Below are 20,941 nucleotides of genomic sequence, written 5' to 3'. Positions count from 1 at the left end.
ATAAACAAGTGGGATAACATCAAACTAAAATGTTTCTTCTCATCAAAGGAAACTATCAATAACTTAAAGAGGAAGCCTACAGAATGGGAAAGGATCTTTACCAGCCACCATTCTGATAGGGGGCTAATATCCAGAATATACAAAGAGCTCAAAAGACTCTACACTAGCAAAACAAACAACCCAATCAAGAATGGGCAAATGAACTAAATAGACACTTCACAAAAGAAGAGATACAAAGGGCCAATAGATACATGAAAAGATGTTCTTCATCACTGGCCATCAGGGAGATGCAAATCAAAACTACACTGAGATTCCATCTAACCCCAGTCAGAGTGGCAAGCATAAAGAAATCAAACAACAACAAATGCTGGTGAGGATGTGGGGAAAAAGGAACTCTTTTACACTGTTGGTGGGAATGCAAACTAGTTCAACCACTATGGAGATCTGTGTGGAGATTCCTAAGAAAGGTGAGAATAGATCCACCATTTGATCCAGCTCTACCACTCCTGGGTACCTTTCCAAAGGGGTTGAATTCAGAGAAATACAGCAACATATGCATACCTATGTTCATAGCAGCACAATTTGTAATAGCCAAAATATGGAACCAACCCAGATCACCATCAACAGATGAATGGATAGCAAAACTGTGGGAAATACACACAATGGAATTCTATTCAGCCATAAAGAAGAACAAAATTATATAATTTGCAAGAAGATGGAAAGCCCTGGAGAACATTATGTTAAGTGAGATGAGCCAAGCACAGAAGGAGAAGGTACATATATTTCCTCTAATATGCCCAAACTAGGAAACACAAAGGATACCAGTGTGACTCCAGATAATGGAGGGGAAATACCAGCAAAGTTTGAATGGAAAGATAGGAGAGGAGGAAGGCTGATCTTGATTAATGAGGGTATACATCTGAACATGTGTAAAATTATGAATAAGACATGGTTAATCTGGACAACCATTGGTGGGAGGGGGGAAGGAAAAATGGGGGCGGGGGGAAGAGGGCACCAAATATAGTTTAAATGTATACTATTTATGTTCAATTAAAAAATTGTTAAAAAATAAAAATTAAAATAAATAAATAAATAAAATTATAAGCAGTTTATTTTGCTAATTAAAACACATGGCCCTACATACACACTGGATTATGTTTGATCTGTGAGCAGTAAATAATTTCTTCTTTCATATATAAAACTTATGCTGTTGACGCTGGACATGGTGGCGCACGCTTGTAATCCCCACGCTTGGGATGCGGAGACAGGAGGATCACACAGGTTCGAAGCCAGCCACCCTGGCTTAAGACACCCTGTTTCCAAATAAAAATATAAAAATAGGTCTGTGAGTGTAGCCAGGAGGTAGAAGGGCTTCCAGGAACCACAGTATCATTAAAAAAAAAAAAGAAAAAAACTTATGCTGTTGTCAAAAGACACATTTAATACACAAAAGAAACATACTAGACAGGACAGTTTTCACATTATTTCCTTTCACACCAATTTTTCTACATAGAAATGTGGTGAAAGACAGATAATTCTGTAATGTATATACAAAATTAGATACATAGATGATGTATAGATAGATAGATAGATAGATAGATAGATAGATAGATAGATAGATGTATAACATGCTGGTATATCTGAAACTCTCCCCTCTAAAACACACATAAAACATGATCTTTCTTTTTGTTATGTAAACAAATTATCCCCATTCAGAATATGGAGTTTTCTCATTTTATACAACCATAAAATGTAAGCAAATATTTCTAAGGGGGGGTGGGAGATATTTTCTATCTTTTTATAGGTTATAAATTTTTTGCACAGTACACATGGAATATTTAGGAGTCCCAAGAAACTCAAGGAGAATTTTCTGCACAAAGATGAATTTCTTGGCCTTATTTGATTCTGACCTCTGGCATTTTTTTCCAAGATTATACCACTATATCTACCACTTTACTATAGCCCACACCAACTGGTGCCAAATGTTCTCAGCTTGTCTTAGATGGCACTTATTTAATGTAACTGTCAAATTTATATTACTCACTTCACCCAGGACCATGCGCCTGAATATACTCAGTTAAAAGCATACCATAAGTCACGAGAATCTACTTTAACAAGCCAGGTAGATGTTTCCATGCTTTCTGTTGTGGAGATTCCTCTCCGGGACTTGGGAGGGAGAGACCTGAAAGGGGAAACCGAACAGCTGCCTGATGAGCAGCTGCCCTGAAATGAAAGCACAGACAGTTGCCTGATGAGCAACTGACAAATTTTATTCTCTAAAACTAGGATTATTATACCCTTTTCCCAACTAAGATAAGTATTACATTTTCATGGGAAAAGACAAACATCACAATGCCAAGAGGAATGCTAGAGATTAGGGAGGATGTCAAAGTCACTAAGATACAATCATCAAAGGAAACTAAGAAATCAACAAGCACAGGGCGGGGAAGGCCAGAGCAGCTCAGTAAGGGCTAAGATAAGCTCCCTCTATCGCTGGGGGGCCTTGAGGTGAGTTTTGAAGGACTGGAGTTCTGCCTGGAGTCTTGGGGGAGTCTGACGTTTCGCCAGCCCCTCTTTTAACTCCTTCGGAATCATTCATTCCCCAGGCTTCTTCCATGTCATTCTGTTATGACTTTGCCAACTTGCTTGATGTGTTAACAAAGTCATAGTAAAAGGGAGAGTTCCCCTCTGGTCCTCTTTTTAGAAGTCCAGAATACTGCTTTTATTAACAACTCAACAGCACTGGACAAAAAGATGAAGAGTATTGAATGTCTTCTAGAACCTAGATGGTGTCATTGATCATTTCAGCAAAAGTTGTCATGCCATTTTATATTATCTTCTATAGTTAAATGACTCCTATTATAGTTAAAGCTGCCCATGGTATAGTAATAATAAGTCTGGTATCCCTAAAATAATTTCTCTGAATTACTCAAAAGAAGTTTCATTTTTGTGATACATTTGCAGTCATCTGGGGCATCTGTGCTCTAGGTGTTCCATTATTTAAAGTAAATATTTATCACTCAAAACAAATCCTAATAAGAAGTCACAATGTTTCTTTTGAGGTAAACAAGTCTCCCACATTAAAGCAAAATCCCAAGGGCACACATAGTGAAAATGAAAATAATTATTTTTATAATTGTCTCTCTCTATTCCATTCAAACAGAACATATATTAATCAACATGCACAACTTGAAATTTTTTCCCCACATTCCTCCAAAAGGATCTTCCAGCAACCTGGTAAATTTGGAACTTCCAATTCATAGTTGAATCAGATTCTTGTTTTTAGTACAGCCTAAAAATCTTCATATCTCTTTTCTCTCTCTCTCTCTCTCTCTCTCTCTCTCTCTCTCTCTCTCTCTCACACACACACACACACACACACACAACCACACACACACACACACAGAATTATTTAGGACATCAGTTCACCAATTCACTTGTTGAGGATTCCCACTTTTGAGTAGGAGCCAGATACTGACTTGCTTATCTCACATAAACACACTATATCTTTATGTTAATGTTGGTTGTGAGTGTCAGTTCATTGGTCTCCACAGAATAACTGATAATGGAGTAGGAACAGATTCAGATCATTTTAATGTGGGGCAATCTGGATGTCTGTGCCATATATTTAAAAATGAGGTAATCAGTGGAGAGTTAAATCTATAGATCCACTCAACAGAGCAAAAATATGACATTTTCCGTTGAGAGGAATCTTAAAAACATGGTTGTAGAAAAAACAGTTCATTAATTTCCTCCCTTTTCAATATGGCCTTTCTCAGGGCCTAGAAGTCTATTCTGCCTTTCATTTTTATGATTTTCATTTGTAGCACTTCAGAAATTCTGTCTTTCTTCTCTAATCACCTCATATGTTCCTTCACTCAGACATTTCATCTGGAATGCCTGGGAACAAAAAAGACAAAATATCTTTTATGAGATTTAACTGAAGTTAAGTTTGAATCTCCCAGTTCCCTTTTCAGTTGGGCTGCCAAGTAGATGTGCCTGGATTTGCTGCTAGGATACAGAGTGGCAAATCATGCTGAGAAAAGGCCAGGACTGAATCCTGAAATTTTATATTGGCCATTATAAATCACTCTTCTATGAGCCTGATCATTACCCAGTAAACAGCCTAGAAAAGATAATCTCTTCTGGGAACAGCTACATTTAATGACTAAATGCCTTATATTAGTGTGTGTCTATCAGGAAAAAAGTATGGTAAGTATAACAGGAATAATTTGAGCCAAATTTGAAGTGGCACTTCAGTGCTGAATAATACAAACCAATGGGACAGAATAGAGAAAACAGAAATAATCCCATATATTTACAGCCAACTGGTTTTTGACAAAGGAGGCAAAAACATACAATAAAAAACATTCAATCTCTTCAATAAATGGTGCTGGGAAAACTGGATTTCCATGTGCAGAATTATAAAACTAGGCCCTTATCACTCATCAGTTACAAATAAGAACTCAAAATGGATTAAAGACAAGTATGAGACTCAGAACTATAAAACTACTACAAAGAAACATAAGGGAAATTTCTCAAGACATTAGCCTGGGCAAATATATTTTTATTATAACTCTCTCTTCCTCCAAAAATATAAAATACAAAATCAAAATATTATCAAAAAGGATAGCATCAAACTAAAAAGTTTCACAGAAAAGGAAACCTCATCAGAGCCAAAAGACAACCAATAAGATGAAGAAACTATTTGGCAACTATATATCAAAAAAGGGGCTCATATCCAGAATATATAAATAACTAATAAAACTTTGTGGTAAAAAATACAGATAGTCCAATTAAAAATGAAGTAAAATTTTGAATAGAAATTTCATAAAAGAAGACCTACAATTGAAAAACAGAAATATGAAACAATTATTACCAACAAAACCATAAGGGAAATGCAATTAAAGCACATCAAATACCACTTTACCTCAATTACAATGGCTACTCTCAAAAAGACAAAAAAATTACAAAATTAGTGAAATTAGTACAAGTTTTTACAGTTTTTTTGCAAATGGATTTTTTCAAAAACCAGAAAATGGACTATGTCATCTGACCATCACATTGGATATGTACACAAAGGCCAAAAATCAAAATGTCAAAGAGAAATTTGCTCTTCCATTTTTATGGCAACATTACTCACAATAGCCAGAATACAGTCAATGCAAATGTCAAAGGGCATGAAGAAATGTGTTATATATACACAATGAAAAATACTACTTTAGCATTTAAAAGTATAAAATCTTGTCATCTGAGACAAGAGAAATGTACCTTCAGGCACAAAAGTCAGGCACAAAAAGAAAAACACTCCATAATCATATTCCTATGTGCCATCTAAAAAGCTGATCTTAGCTGAGGTTGTCTGCAGCCACAATCCTCTGGTCTCAGCCTCCCAAATGCTGGGGTTACAAGCATGTGCCACCATGCCCATTTCAAAGTTTTTTTTTAATCATCACTTATCATTACATTGTATAGAAATCTGAACTTATATACAGATTAGTTTAAAGATAGCAGTGGTGTGTCTAGCATAATGTGCATAGAGTATGACAGCAATTCCATAATTAAGAAAATATGTCAGTACCATTGTGATGCCACTGGTAGGTCTGAAAAGGTAAACAAATCTTATAAAAGTGTTTTTGAAACAAACCTTATAAAAGTGTTTTGTTCGCAATGGGCAGAGTCATGCCATCTGAAATGAAAACTCCACTTTGAGAAAACCAGGGAGGTCTACTGTTGGCAAGAGTCAAAATTCTATCATGCCATAGTAACCTGTGCATCAGAAGCATAGACTCTGTGCTTCTTATCCAATCTATGTTGATGGAGAGGTACTTGTGTAGTACAGCGGAGAGTAGGAGGAGTGGGCAAGGGAATCTGGAGGGGAAAATCTAGGTCATTATTTAGATTCCAGGTGGCCTCTCCTTCAGAGAATGTGCCTTCCCATGGGCATCTATAAGAATGAGCATGATGGCTTACTCAGCATCAATGATGTTCTTTAGTTACTAGCTCAAGGAGAAGGTGTCCTTAATTTGCAATAGTCCTAGTGCCTGATTTCTGCCCCCTGAGAACAACTACCACCTGTTTATACTTAGCACAGATAGTGATAAGGCTAAAACATATCCAGCGGACGTGATTGCACAATTGTGTTTTAATTTAGTTTCATATCCCTAAGCTAAACTTAGGAATTTAGAAAAATCCTCTGTGAATTGAGGGTTTTATTGACCTAGTGGTTTTGTTTTATACAGTGGAATTGGGATGAAGCTTTCCCACTGGTACAGCTATAGCTTTCTATAACAAAGCTAAGATGCCCTAGGGGACTGAATCAGGCTTTTTCTTTAATAATTCATGTTCATTTGAAAAGTGAGGCTTTTGGGGTCCTAAGCACCTTATCAGACATAGACCCACAAACTAACCCTCAATTCACTAGGGCCCTATGGGCTAAGCATTTCATTTAAATAAGATATCAGTAGCCAGTAGCTAAGAGCTTATTTTAAAAAATAGTAAACTAACAACCATGTTGAAGTCACAAGTTCCAAAATCTAGGAGGGGTAATTTATGTGAAAGTGCCTTTGTTTACTAGAGATAGATAAAATAAGTGAAAATTTTCAATTAAAGAAACTTGTTTTATCTCCATTACTCATAAAATCCAGTAATGTTCTTAGCTACCTATTTGATAAAGGAAAAAGTAAAAGAATTTTTTTTTCTTGACTGCTAGAATAGCAGTGACTTAAGGTAATTATTATAAATTCGAAACTGCTATAGGAGTTAGCTTTCCATCAGTGTGTCCAAATACCTAAGATAATCAATGTGTAAGGAGGAAAGTTTTATTTTTGATTCTTGGCTTCAAAGGTCAGAGCTGATTGGCCTGTTTCCTGGGCTCTGTGGCATCACAGTATATCATGGTTGAAATGCATTGCAGAGGAAACCTATAAAACTTTGTGAAGATCAGGTAGAAATGGGAGAGACAAGAACAGGCTAGAGTCTGTATATCTCATTTATTTGTGTGCCCCCAATGACCTACATTCTTTTTATTAGGTCTTACCTCCTAAAAGCTTCACCACCTACAATAATGTTGTGAGCTAGAGACCAAACCTTCATTAACACATAGGCCTTTGAGGGATATTGACCATTTAGACTATAGCATTCTGCCCTTTGCCCTCAAAGTTATATGTCTATCTCACAATTTGACATGCATTTAGTCTGTTTTAATGCCCGTTAGTTTACTTAATTAGAACTACTTATTCAGACCTACTCGATGGAGAAGATATTTTACCCACTCTCCCAATTTACTTAATAATAAAAAATGATCTGGAATCAGGAATGAAAACCTTTTAATGACATGAAGGAAGCTTCACATATAATAGGGAAGAAAGAGAAATAGGTAGAAATTGTTAAGTCTGTATTTTCTTGTCGACAATATCTAAACAGTTACTGTCTTATTACAAAGCAGTGATTAGTTGAATAGTAAAATTAATGATAATTAACAAGATAGTGAGATTTTACAATATGAAAACAGAAATGAAGAACCTCAGAAAATATTTTCAACCTGGAGAATGAAAAACTTTGTAGCTTCTATACTGAATGCATCATAAAGAATATACTTAAATGGGTACAAAAATATCAACCAAACAAAGGGGGCAGGAAAGAAGCCTGTCACCATCTGTCAATCATTAAAAATATTTAAGTGATCAGAAAGTTTCTGTCAAAAAATTATGAAATAAACAAAACACGATAGTCCTACAGATGTTTTCATACAAGTAAGTTAATCTATGCTAAGGAAAAGAGGCAAATTAATGTTTCTTTATTATAATGAATTTTTCTCTTAGTACTCTAGAAAAATCAAGTCTCTGAGGTATAAAATAGTGAATGACTTAAAAACAGGGAATAAAAATATAAACAAGAGATGTAGTATATTAAAAAAATTTCTGAAACCTATGAATTGCTGAAATAGTTAACACTATTAACAAGTAATAAAGATATACATGCATCTTATTTTTATTCACTAATGTAAGGTAAAGTATTTTATTTTATTTATTTTATTTTATTTTTTATTGGTGCATTGTAATCATATATCACATTGGAATACAAGACTTGAGAGGATATACAGCCATACATCATCCAATTAGCCCTCATCCAATCCCCATCCCATTCCCTCCTCCTCCCTCGATCCCATGCTTGATTGGTGATTATCTTTGATACGTTTGATTACATAACTCCTGAGTTTTAAAGAGGTTCCATCCTCCCCCATCCCATACCCTCTGATTGGTCACCTTAGTTACTTCGCTATAGGGCCCTTTCTATAACTCGACCTCCTCTTGTTACACCTTTCCTCCAAGTTATTGCTAATTAGGGGAAGCATCTGGTTTTTATTTTCTGTGATATCTCTCTGTGCATGCCGCATTGCAAGTTTCGATCCCACTCTTGATGGCCCCAATAGTGGCCTGGCCAGCTGGAGGACTCTGATCCAAATCTCGCTGGCTCCAGCACCGGCCTTGCCTCATGGGAGACCCCAATCCTGGCCTTGCTAGCCCTGGCACCAGCCTAACCCCTTGACAGGTTCCTATCCTGGCCTTGGAGGCCTGGGGTCCGGCCTTGCCTCAAGGCAGGCTCCGATCCCAGCCTCGCTGGCCCAGGCACCAGCCTAACCCATCCGCAGGCTCTGATACTGGCCTCGGAGGCCCTAGCCTCCCAACTCTGTGACATCACAGAGTCTAGCCTTGCCTCCTGACAGTCTCTGACCCCAGCCTTGCTGATCCCAGCACCAGCCAAACCCCTCGGCAGGCTCTGATCCCAGCCTCAGAGGCCTCAGCACCAGCCTTGCCTAATGGCAAGCTCTGATCCCAGCCTTGCTAGCTCCAGTACCGGCCTTACCACTCGGCAGGCTCCAATCCAGGCCTTGGAGGCCCCAGCACCGGCCCTGCCTCATGGCAGGCTACAATACCAGCCTCGCTGGCCCCAGCACCGGCCTAACCCCTTGGTAGGCTCAGATCCTGGCCTCGCTGGCCCCAGCACTGGCCTAACCCCTTGGCAGATTCCGATCCTGGCCTCGGAAGCCCCAGCACTGACCTTGCCTCATGGCAGGCTCCGATCCTGGCCTCACTGGCCCCAGCACTGACCTAATCCCTCAGCAGGCTCTGATCCCGGCCTCGGAGGCCCCAGCATCATCGGCCTTGCCTCACAGCAGGCTTCGATCCCGGCCTCACTGGCCCCAGCACTGACCTAACCCATCGGCAGGCTCCAATCCCGGCCTTGGAAGCCTCAGTAGCAGCCTTGCCTCATGGCAGGTTCTGATCCCAAGCTCACTGGCCCCAGCACTGCCCTAACCCCTTGGCAGGCTCCGATCCGGCCTCAGAGGCCTCAGTAGCAGCCTTGCCTCACAGCAGGCTCCGATCCAGACCTCTCTGTTCCCGGCACCAGCCAAACTCTTCGGCAGGCTCTGATCCCGGCCTCAGAGGCCCCAGAATCAGCCTTGCCTCACTGCAGGCTCTGATCCCGGCCTCACTGGCCCTGGCACGGGCCTAACCTCTTGGCAGGCTCCAATCCCAGCCTCATTGGCCCTGGCATCGGCCTAACACCTCAGCAGGTTCCAGACTCGGAGGCCCCAATACTGGCCTTGCCTCATGGCAGGCTCCAATCCCAGCTTTGTTGTTTCCGTCATCAGCCTCACCCCTCGGCAGGCTTCGATCCGAGCACCCTCGTCACCCAGCAGGTTGTCCCACATTCCTGAGGGTGCATGTTGGTAGTATTCTGCCTCTGGGGTTATTTCTTCAAAAGTTCCAGATGTAATTCATCCGATCTCTGCCTTCCCTGAGTACTGGCTGCTGCCATTGCCACTGCCTTCACCATTTCAAATATTTCCCAAGCTCTTTTTCCACTCTGCATGGTGTCCAGTGTTCCTGCACAATGGTAGCATTCAAATTAAAAACTCTTGGTAAATTATTTTTTCACCTATGCTTGAATATGCAGACTGGAAGATTAAAAATGAAAAGTACAAACTTAAAGGTGTTTACTTTGGGACAAAATAGATCTAGAAATATGACAAAAGAAACTTTCTTTTCCCACAAAGTTAAAATTATTTTTAATCAACATAAATTTTGTCTGAATAATGGGTTCCCAAATGATAAAGTGTTGGTTTTAAATAATAAATCAGATAAAAATTATTTTCCATAATACAGAATTTAGAGATACATTAATAACACTAAGATATTATTAATTCAGGATAAGAGACATTTTCTTCTTAGTTTGAAAACATTTCACCCAATTTTTCAATAATACTTAATTGATGCTGAGAGCACTCAAAGTATATAGTAAATATTCTCCATTATTTCTACTAATTACTAATGAAATAGTCTGCTAAACTGAAGTAATGAGTAACCTATGTAACAATTTTTTACTTTTTTCTTTGCTAATGACTGGGTACTTTGTTGCTCCACACCCCATAGCTATTTTTGTATTTAATGTTATTGTATTTTAGGGCTTTTTAAAAACATATTAGTTCATTAGTTTTCATTATGTGTGTTTTTTATATTCTATGATGTACTTAAAATAATGAAATGCAGGAGTAAAATTTGCTGACATCTAGCCTAACTCCTTCAAATAATGCTGGCTTACAGGTCTTTAAAACCAAGATCTCTTAATGGTACGTATCAATAGCCTGCATTTCCTTTAGTTTGTTGCCATTACAGAAGGTCAGCAACCCAGCCTGGACCAATAGAATAAAAATATTACTTTAAAATATTTTAATCTTTTGAAACTTTTTATTGAGATTGGGTAAGCTTAATTAAACCTTAGAAAAACAGAAAAATATAGGCATGATTTCAGTGTAGACAGAAGAGAATGATTGCTTTCCCACTAGAATATTTCTGTACCCCAGACTATCACAAGTTGTTGAAATAGAGTCCATCAATCATTAGCATCATTCATATTTTCCCTAATATGTAGAAGCTAGGGAAAAAATGGGACATAGGGACTCCACATAAAGAAGAATAAATTTTAGATGAGTAAAGATGGTCAACTAACTGAGGGAGATGGGCGGTAGGGAAGCAGCCTAATGCAAATGAGGTTCATTCAGAAACATCGAATTCAATAACTAACCTGAACACAAGAAGGAGGAAAGGAGTTGGGAATGGAGTGGAAATTAGGAAAGGGCTAAATGTGTGATGTGTACATGCATGCCTCTACCATTCTGTACCTCATAACAATGTATGATTAACAATGAACCAATAAATTTAAAAAATTCCATTGTGTATATTTATCACAATTTTGTAACCCACTCATCTGTTGAAGGACACCTAGGTTGGTTCCATAGTTGCTATGAACATGGGTATGCATATATTAATATGGATCTCTGGTTTCAAAACCTTTGGAAAGATAACCAAGGAGTGTTATACCCATATCATACCATGGGTCCATTTCCAGTTTTCTAGGGAATCTCTACACTGATCTCCATAGTGGCTGAACTTGTTTGCAATTCTACCAACAGTATAGAAAATTTTATATTTCTCCACATCCTCACCAATATTCATTGGAATTCTACACAATAAAATTCTACTCAGCAATAAAGAAGAAAAAAATTATGTCATTTGCAAAAAGATGGAAGGAGAAGAACGTTATGTCCAGCGAGATTAGTCAATCATGGAAAGTGAAGGGTCATTTGTTTTCTCTAATATATGCAGAAAAGGAGTAATTGGGATACAAGAGTAACTTCAGATAATGGAGGAGAAACTTCAGTGAAGATAGGGAGATCTAATAGTAGAGGAGGAGGAATACTAAGGCTCATTGAGGAAAGACTACCACCTATTGTGTGTATACTTGCAAATACACCAATTCAATCTGAGTACTCTGTATTGAGAGGGAGAAAAATGTGGGTTGGGGGGCGCCAAGTGCTATGTGCATGTAGGGCATTGTCATCATGATTTACATTTTGATGTGAGACTATAATGCAGCAATGTATAAATGTATAATGTATAAAGTATGGTATCTCATTTTATGTTGTTATTTTTAAATTGGCATGTGCAGTACTACTTCCTGTTTAGTCCTTCTTCAAGGCTTATGATTCCAGATTTTTGTGTGTTTGATAAATCTGAGACATTTTCCAAGGTCCCAGCCCAGTGTTTAAAATGGTGACATACCTTGCCAGTTATTAATTTAGTTGCATAAAAATTCTTGATGAGTTTGCCAATGATGTATGTACTTTAGTCATCCAATACAGACATCTGTATTCTTGGACCTGAACTAAATCTTATTTTTGGCTGTTCTAGAGTTTTGCCAAAAAAAAAAAATGATGAATAACATGCTGTCTCATCCTTCTTCTGTGACTATTTTCCCCTGTCAAATGCAGCTTCCTATCTCCTTAACATTGAGCAAGTGACCAGGAAAGGGCTTTAAAGTACAGTAAAAAAAAAATTAAATATGGTTTATGTGGGGTCTGTTTGTTGGTGCTTCATTTATTGTGTTACCAAAAATAGATTTTATTTTCCTTACATAAGGTAGAAATTATAATTATAACCACTAATGGCCACAGGAGCATATTTCTTGTCCTATTTTTACTGCAGAAAACCCTGTTAGCAGAGCAAAGTGGCCTTGGGGTTAGAAACTTCAAGCATAGCTGAATAATTTTCTAAAGCAAATTGCATAAAAATTAAAATTGATAGTTTTCCCTGAACCTTTCTGTGACTTGTGAAATGAGTTGTGATCAATTGATTAGTTGTGAATTTTAGATGAGTTCTGACCACAGCATCATTAGGTGAAGGCTGTGCCAGGCAATTTCCTCAAACTTGTTGCTTAAAAGACCACAGCAGTATGAAGTCCCTTCTTACTACTCGATTGTTGAAGCCTTCCATTAAGGCATCTTAAAATATTGTCTATTCAGGAGTTGGCACATTGGACTACTCTCCATGTATTATCTAGTGAGGAATAACTAAAATCTTTAATTTTCATTGGAAGAAGAAGGAACTTGTGGTCATCTTGAGAACCAGTTGAAGTTGCAATGGGAACCACAAGTTGAGATATGGAAAACTTTATTGGAATCTATGATTAGAAAACAGGGTAGAAATGAGCTTCATAGTAAGAAATATGCAGCTTTTGAAACTTCTTCCATGCTCAAAAGATGGCAATACCCAGAATCTTGGAGGCTGCATAGCCCTGAAAGAAATATAAATATGGAGGGGAAAGTGGCCTTATTACAAAAAAGTAAACCAGTTAGTGTTTCAGACTTAATTTGTGTTTTATTCTGCTAATTTGCTGAAGTTTATATGATCTAAAATAAGGCTATAACTATTAAATAAAAGACATTGTAGCAGGGAACTTATGAGAGACAGGCCTACAGTTAAAAAAAAGAATATTTGATTGAGGATCTAAACTCAGGGATGACTGGCCTTAAATCTTACACACATTCTATAGAACTGCATAGACTCAATTTTTTGAAATGTCATTGTGATGCACTTTCATGATGAAAACTATAATTTTGACAAATCTATGATAGCAGATACACCTAGGGTAGTTCTACTTCTTAGCTACACCCAATATTTCTGAATTTTTTGTTATGAAGTAGAGTCTTGCTAGGTTTCTGGGAGTCTCACTGAATTGCTAAGGCTGGTCTTGAGCCTGCAAACGTCCTGTCTCAGTCTTCCAAGTACTGGGATTACCAGGCTACAACTCTTGAGAGACTAAGGATATTTTGGCAAGATCAGTAGCATTTCTGGAATTTTCATGAAGGTATTGTGAAAATCAAAATTAGAAGAGTATACTGTAGTGTGCCTGTTAAATGTGAAAGTAAATATAAAATATTTATGGAATAGCCGGGCGTGGTGGCGCATGTTTGTAATCCCTGCGCTTAAAAGGCGGAGACAGGAGGATCGCGCAGGTTCAAATCCAGCCGCGCTGTTTTAAGAGACTCTGTTTCCAAAAAAAAAAGTATAAAATAGGTCTGGGAGTGTAGCCCAGAGGTAGAAGGGCTTCTAGTAACCTCAGTACCACCAAAATAAAGAGAAAGAGAGAGGAAGAGAGAGAGAGAGAGAGAGAGAGAGAGAGAGAGAGAGAGAGAGAGAGAGAGAGAGAGGAGAGAGAGAGAGAGAGAAGGGGGGAGGGGAGAAGGGAGAGGGGAGAGGGGAGAGGGGAGAGGGGAGAGGGGAGAGGGGAGAGACCCAAATAAAATCATATAAAATAGGTCTGGGAGTGTAGCTAGGAGGTATGGAGGTAGAGAGGTTTCCAGGAAACCCAGTACCATAAAAAATATTTATGGAATAAAATGTAAACAATTTTTATTACTATATATGATGCATGTTGAGTCTTCTAATATTAAAATATTTGTCACTGACACCATTTCTGATATCTTAAACAGCAAATCGAAGTGTCACAGACAATGGCATAAAAAGAGTTAGGGACTAGAAGGACAATACTTTCTATTCATACAAGATCCTATTTAGAAACATTTTCTAAAACAAACCACTGAATATGATTTGCCATGGCTCAATCACGTAGGATGCAACTGTACACTCATCTTGTTATCATTGCTTCACAGAAAGAAAAATGTAACAACAGGCATTGAAAAGGGTTGAGAGGAAAGGAATAGTGGGAAATTAATAATTTTGTGATTCCTGCTTGGCTCATTATTTCAATAAAGGTTAATTTTTAAATTAATTAAGAGAAGATATAGCTATATATACTTAATTCTGGACTCTCAGTCTATGTTGCATTTTAATGGCATGTTTTTTCCTTAAGAAAAGGTTGCCCATATTTTGTGTGCAGAAGAAAAAGGAACAATGGATTATATCATTGACCAATGGATCATATCATTGCAAAATGTATATAAATAACCCCACCCTGTATCCAAGCTTCAATGAAATTATATTGAGTGATATAAATTGAGGTAGCACTTAAGGCTTGTACCCTTAAAATCAGATATGGTCAAATGACTTGCTATGTTCAACTCATGGTGAAGAAAATAATGATGTGTGCCTTTACATGCAAACTTTGGGTTTGCCAAGTTATTTTCTCTTTGTCACAAGATTATCCTATATCACATTGTAACTTCTCTGTTAAACTAATTCTCAAAGGTATCATGTAGAAGAGACAATCTTGTCCCTGGAGAATTGGTCCTGTAACTTGAGGGAAGAATAATCCCTCGTTTGCACTAGGCACAAATTCTTTTTTTTTCTTTTTTTATTTTTCGGTTCTGGGGATGGAACCCAGGGACATTCGACCTCCAAGCTACACCCCCTGCCCTGTTTTTTATTCTTTATTTTGAAACAGGGTCTCAGTAAGTTAAGGAGTGCCTCACTAAATAGCTAAGGCTGTCCGGGAACTGTGATCCTGCTGTCTCAGCCTCCCGAATGCTGGGATTACAAGCGTGCCCCAGGACGCTGACTCACATATTTTATATGGTTGCTTTTGCAGCATATCTTAAGCTGAATGAAAGAAATAAGAGATTGGTAAGAAGATGTTGCAAATAAGTCTGGTAATGATTTTTTTAAATATCATAGATAAAAAGTAGACCAGTATCAAAGATGTTGCAAATAAGTCTGGTAATGATTTTTTTTAAATATATAAAAAGTAGACCAATAAAAATGAAATTAGTCAATTAAAATGAATATTATTTTGAGTGTTGCCCCTTATATTTAGAAAAAATGATGTGAGATTACTATAAAAACCCAAGTTTATGGTTACAATTAGTAACATTGACTGAATGTATAACCAAGGAATATGTTATCTTTAATTCTGATTAATGTAGTTTAATAATACCATGAGTAATATAATAAATACATAGAGGCAAATTATTTAAAAAAATAGTAGTTAAGTCAACCCATGTATTATGTTTCCAAGTAGGTTAATGTATATATGAATTAAATTAGCTCATGTTTAATTTAACAGTTATATAACATTATTGCATTTTTACTTTTGTTATAGTTTTATTATTATTATATTCTAAAAATAACCCCATTCATTTCATTGCTGAATATGAAGACTGCAGGTAGCATATGATCTTTCAGTACAAATAATTTCAATACTAGTTGTAACAGCAAAGTATTATATAAATTTCAAGAGCTTGCTGTATTAAAGCTAGTGTTTTGTGAGTCTCAACTAAAGCATTATTATTATTATTATCATTATCATTTCACAAGAGAAACTAAGTCAGGAGATCACATAGATTCCAAAAGATTTATTTTGGTTTTGGAGATTTTAGGCTAAGGTCTGGTTTCCTGTACTTTGGGCCAATAGTGATGGTCCTGGCATATATAATGGTAGGACTGTGTGTGGGAGCACAGCTGCTTTCATCACCAAACTAGAAATAAAGTGAAAGAGGAAGAGACCAGAGTCCCACAATTTTCTTAACAGTCATCATCCAATGACCAAAGGATCTGGCACCAGACCCCACCTACTAAAGTTTAAATTATTATCCAATAGGGCCACACTGGGGACTGAGCTTTTAACATATGACTCTTTAGGACACATGCAAAACCCAAACAATTGCAATCACTTTTCTCAAGCATGTGAAGAAAGATCTGTGCAGTTGAAAATGTTCCTCAAGCTATTTTTGAAAATCAAATTTTTCCATTACCTTTAGCTCACAAAATTCATATTCTTCCTATATGCAAATTCATTCACCATTTTTCCCCAAGCCATCAAAGTCTTACCTTGTTGAAACATTTATTTCCTCTTGGATATTTGAGGATCTTATTACAAAAGTTAGATCAAGGTATCCTTAAGTATTATCTTTCTTACTCAAACCATATATATAATCTAAAGTATAACATAAACACTGAACTCACTGGGAGAATTGTATTAATATACCTACTATAAACTAGGTATGGTGGCTCATACCTGTAATCACATAACTTGGGAGGCAGAGGCAAGAGGATTGTACATTTGAGGCCTGCCTCAACAATTTAGCTTAATACTCAACAACTTATCATGACCCAGTTTCAAATTAATAATTGAAAATGGCTGTGGGCAGTTAGAACATCCCTGGGTTCTATCCCTAATCTCACACACACACACACACACACACACACACACACACACACACAAAAAAAAAAAAAAAAAACCATAAAATCTTCTATATATACTCATGAGTATAAAAGGGACATTAAAGGCAGTGACCATAGCACTTCTGAAATTCAGTCAGACATCTGCTGACAGGTATTTGATTTGATTAAAATTCTACTGGGAATATAAACTTGGAATTCTCCAAAGTTCTTGACTCAACACTCCTGGGCTTTCTTTTTTCATCTGCCTTACACTTTAATTTAAAACATGCCCTTGTTTGTGGTCCAGCAACTTCTCCATCCTTGCTGTTGTCCACAGAAATATGACAGTCTGAAAGCCTCTCTTCATATTTCCCTGCCGTTGCTCAATTAACTGATACAATTTCTTTTAAAGCCACTGGGTTATTTATGAATCAATGAATGATCTATACTGTGATTTAGTAAGCTTATTTTCTCTTTCACCCAATTAAATGATCTTTCTCACAGCTATTTGCCTCTGTGGTTTGAATGCAAGGGGTTCATAAATGATATGCAAATGCATGCATGTAGCTTTATTTACAAAGGAATTCAGTGGGCTTGATGTGGCCTTCAGTTCATAATTTGCTCATGCCCTTCTCTACCACTAGTCATGAAAATTAGTCAAGAGTTGCTTCCAGTGGTATCTGTGGAATGAGAGTCTTTTCAAGCTGTTATAATACTTAAATTCAAAGAAGCTGTATTTTTTAATACAGAGGATTTGCAAAGCACTTTTTTAAGATTCTTAGAGTGTCTTTTCTCTATTTGAAAGAGCCTTTATGTCTATAAAAATAGTCTCTGAAGTACTGTATTCAGTATTTCTGAATTATTAGCCAAAGGCTTTAGAGCGATAACCTTGACTTCATATTTTTACCATGCAAATTAGCAAATTAAGGGGAGAGGGCAATACTTTGTATTTGATTTTGCCTGAATTATTGTAAATTTGCAAATATATATATATATATATTTTTTTTTTTTTTTTTTTGAGGCACTGGGTTTGGAATCCAATGGGATTCTACCTCCAAGCTACACCCCCAGCCCTATTTTTTATTCTTTATTTTTATACAGGGTCTCATTGAGTTACATTGGGCCTTACTAGGTAGCTGAGGCAATAGTCCCAAATATTGAGATTACAAGTGTGCAACACCACTCCTGGCTGAAAATACTGTTTATTAAGTCATTAAATTTGAGGGTGATGTTTAATGTAAAAACAGACATGTGTAACAAAACAATATTCAAATTAAGATATTTGTAAATATCTCATCAATTTTTCCAAATAAATTATCATCAATTAATTGTAAAGACATTTTTATAGAATACAAATTTTATATAATTAATAATTAAAAGTACAAGAAAGTACATATATTAATACAATTTTCTTAGTGTAGAAATTTTAATATTCTTGTACTAGTTTGCAGCAATATAACCATGAGTCACTCACTTAGCAAGATGGTATCAACTGAGAGATTTTAATCACTTCTTTATTTTAATACATTGTACAAATTTCTGGTGCTTAAAAACTTAAAAGGGAACTTTGTTCTTTATTGATATGTTCCCAAAATTTGAAAGTTTCCTCCAATGTGTAATTGTGCTAGCTTGTTATTTTTTATTGTTTAAACTTGTAAATCTGTACATTGTGACTCTGTAGAGTAGTTATTTCTAAAATTGATATAACCCCTGTCCTCTTCAAGAAAATTTTTTTACTCACAGAGAGAATATATGAGAGTAAACACCCACTAACATTTTACTAAATTATATCAAGAAAGCCATAGTCACTGAATTTTCAACAGTTTATATGGTATATCAGAGCTAGATATTTCATTTTACTTGTAATATATGATACAAAATAGAATTATTTCCATTATTCAATGTAATCGGGAAACAAAAATAACAAGGCCAGAAATAGATTGCAAGATTTGAATACTGAAGATACTTCCAAGCTCTCAGTGTTTCTCAGTACTGTTCTACATCTGTTTTTTACATGTTTAAAATATTTTACCTTTACTAATTACTTCTGAGCTAAGTATAGTCACTGCTCCCCTCAATAGGTAAGTACACAAGGTCACAGATGTTTCAAGCAGCACATACAATGTCCATTGGCTATGAAATGGTGGTGTCAAAATTCAGACCAATGTTGCCTGACTTGTGGTCCATGGTCTCAATCAGATTATTCTGTTTTAATAATAATAACTGGGCTTACATTTATATAATGGTCTATGTGCACAAAGTATTTCCCATTATTTATCTCAACTCAGACTTCATGACATTCCTTTGAGACATTTATTACATATACAGAAATCCTAATATCTAATATCCTAATGCAAAGAAAATTCAAACTCACATTGAAGCTTTCGCAATTTTGAATGGTTGATATCACTTGTCAACCCAGCTTCTGGCATAGTGATAGCTCTTTTTTTTTAAAACATATCCTCAAATATGAGATTAGCCTCTTATCCTTTTCCTATCTAGAGCTCTTATCATTACATCCCTGTATGTTACAAACCAGACTTAAGCCGACACCTCACATAGGTGTACACATTGTGATGAATGAATCTTTGGAAGAGAAAATTTTGTTTTTCTTGATAGTTGAATAAAATTTCATGAAATGCATAAAACGGGAAAATATTATGCTAAGTGAGATTAGTCAGTTCCAAAATGTAACATACCAGATGCTTTCCTAACATATGAAATCTATGGAGAAAAAGGGTCATAGGTGGAACTGTAATCAAAGAAGGAGAAACCATAAATGAGTAAATAAGGTGACCTAACTAAGGAAGATGGGAGGGGTGAAGAAAAAATTCCTTACTGTATATGACATACATTTATGAACATATTAATCAGTAAGCCAAACATGAGAAGGAGGGAGGGGTAAGAGAATGAGGTGGGAATTGGGGAAGGGCTAATTGAATGATGTGTGCATGTGTGTCTCTACCATCTTGTATCCCATTAATATGTATGACTACAATGTACCAATTAAAAAGAAAAAAATGAAAGACATTTTTTTTCTTCTTGGTACTGGGAATTAAGCTCAGTGGCATTCTCCTTCCAAGCTACACTCTTAGATCTCTTAATTAATTAATTTATTTTTTATTTTTGAAACAGTATTTCATCAGGTTATGATCTTGCTGTGTTGCTGAGACTTGCCAGGAACCTGCTATCTTTGATTCTCCTGTCTCTGACACCTAAGTACTGAAATTAAGGGGATTTACCTCAGAACCTGGTGAAAATTTCCTTTCCTCAAACTGGAAGAATAATCATTATTTTTAACAAACCCACTATAAGTAATTCTGATAAATATAGTCTACAGACCATTCGGGGAATTAATAAAAAAAAAAGTTTCTAATTGGAAAGAAAATCTATTCTGAGATAGGTCTTATTAGATAGTAATCATGTAAAACACTGAGTTTCCAATGTAGCAATAAGCTTATGCAGATAAATCTGTATTTAATGTTTGAGGACATTATTTGGTTTTGAATATTCATAAGTTTAAATGGATTACTTCTTATTCATGTATTATTTTTCAGTACTGGGGATAGAACCCAGGGCATTCTACCTCTGAGACTATCCCATCAGCCCTATTTTTTATTCTTTGTTTTGGGAAAAGGCCTCACTAAGTAGCTGAGGTTGGCATTAACCAAGATGCCCCTTTCTCAGCCTCCCAAGTACTGGGAATAAAAGCATGCAACACCATGCCAGGATGAAATTGATTATGAAATCAATAATTAATTCTCATATGAGCAATATTTAAGTTGGAATCAAACAAAGCTAGATATAGAGTATCTTAAAAGGCAGAATGTAGGACCAGGACAACCATTGCATTAGAGATATGAGAAACTGGGAGCAAAGGTTCTTGTGTAAATTTCTTGGAATTCTATTCAGCCTACTTGGCAACAAAGTGGATCAATAAGATATAATTAAGGAAAATATAAAAATGACTTTAAATC

The sequence above is a fragment of the Muscardinus avellanarius genome (assembly GCF_963383645.1).
Source record: "Muscardinus avellanarius genome assembly, chromosome: 2".
Lineage (NCBI taxonomy): Eukaryota > Metazoa > Chordata > Mammalia > Rodentia > Gliridae > Muscardinus > Muscardinus avellanarius.
This window is presented reverse-complemented; position numbering follows the sequence as displayed.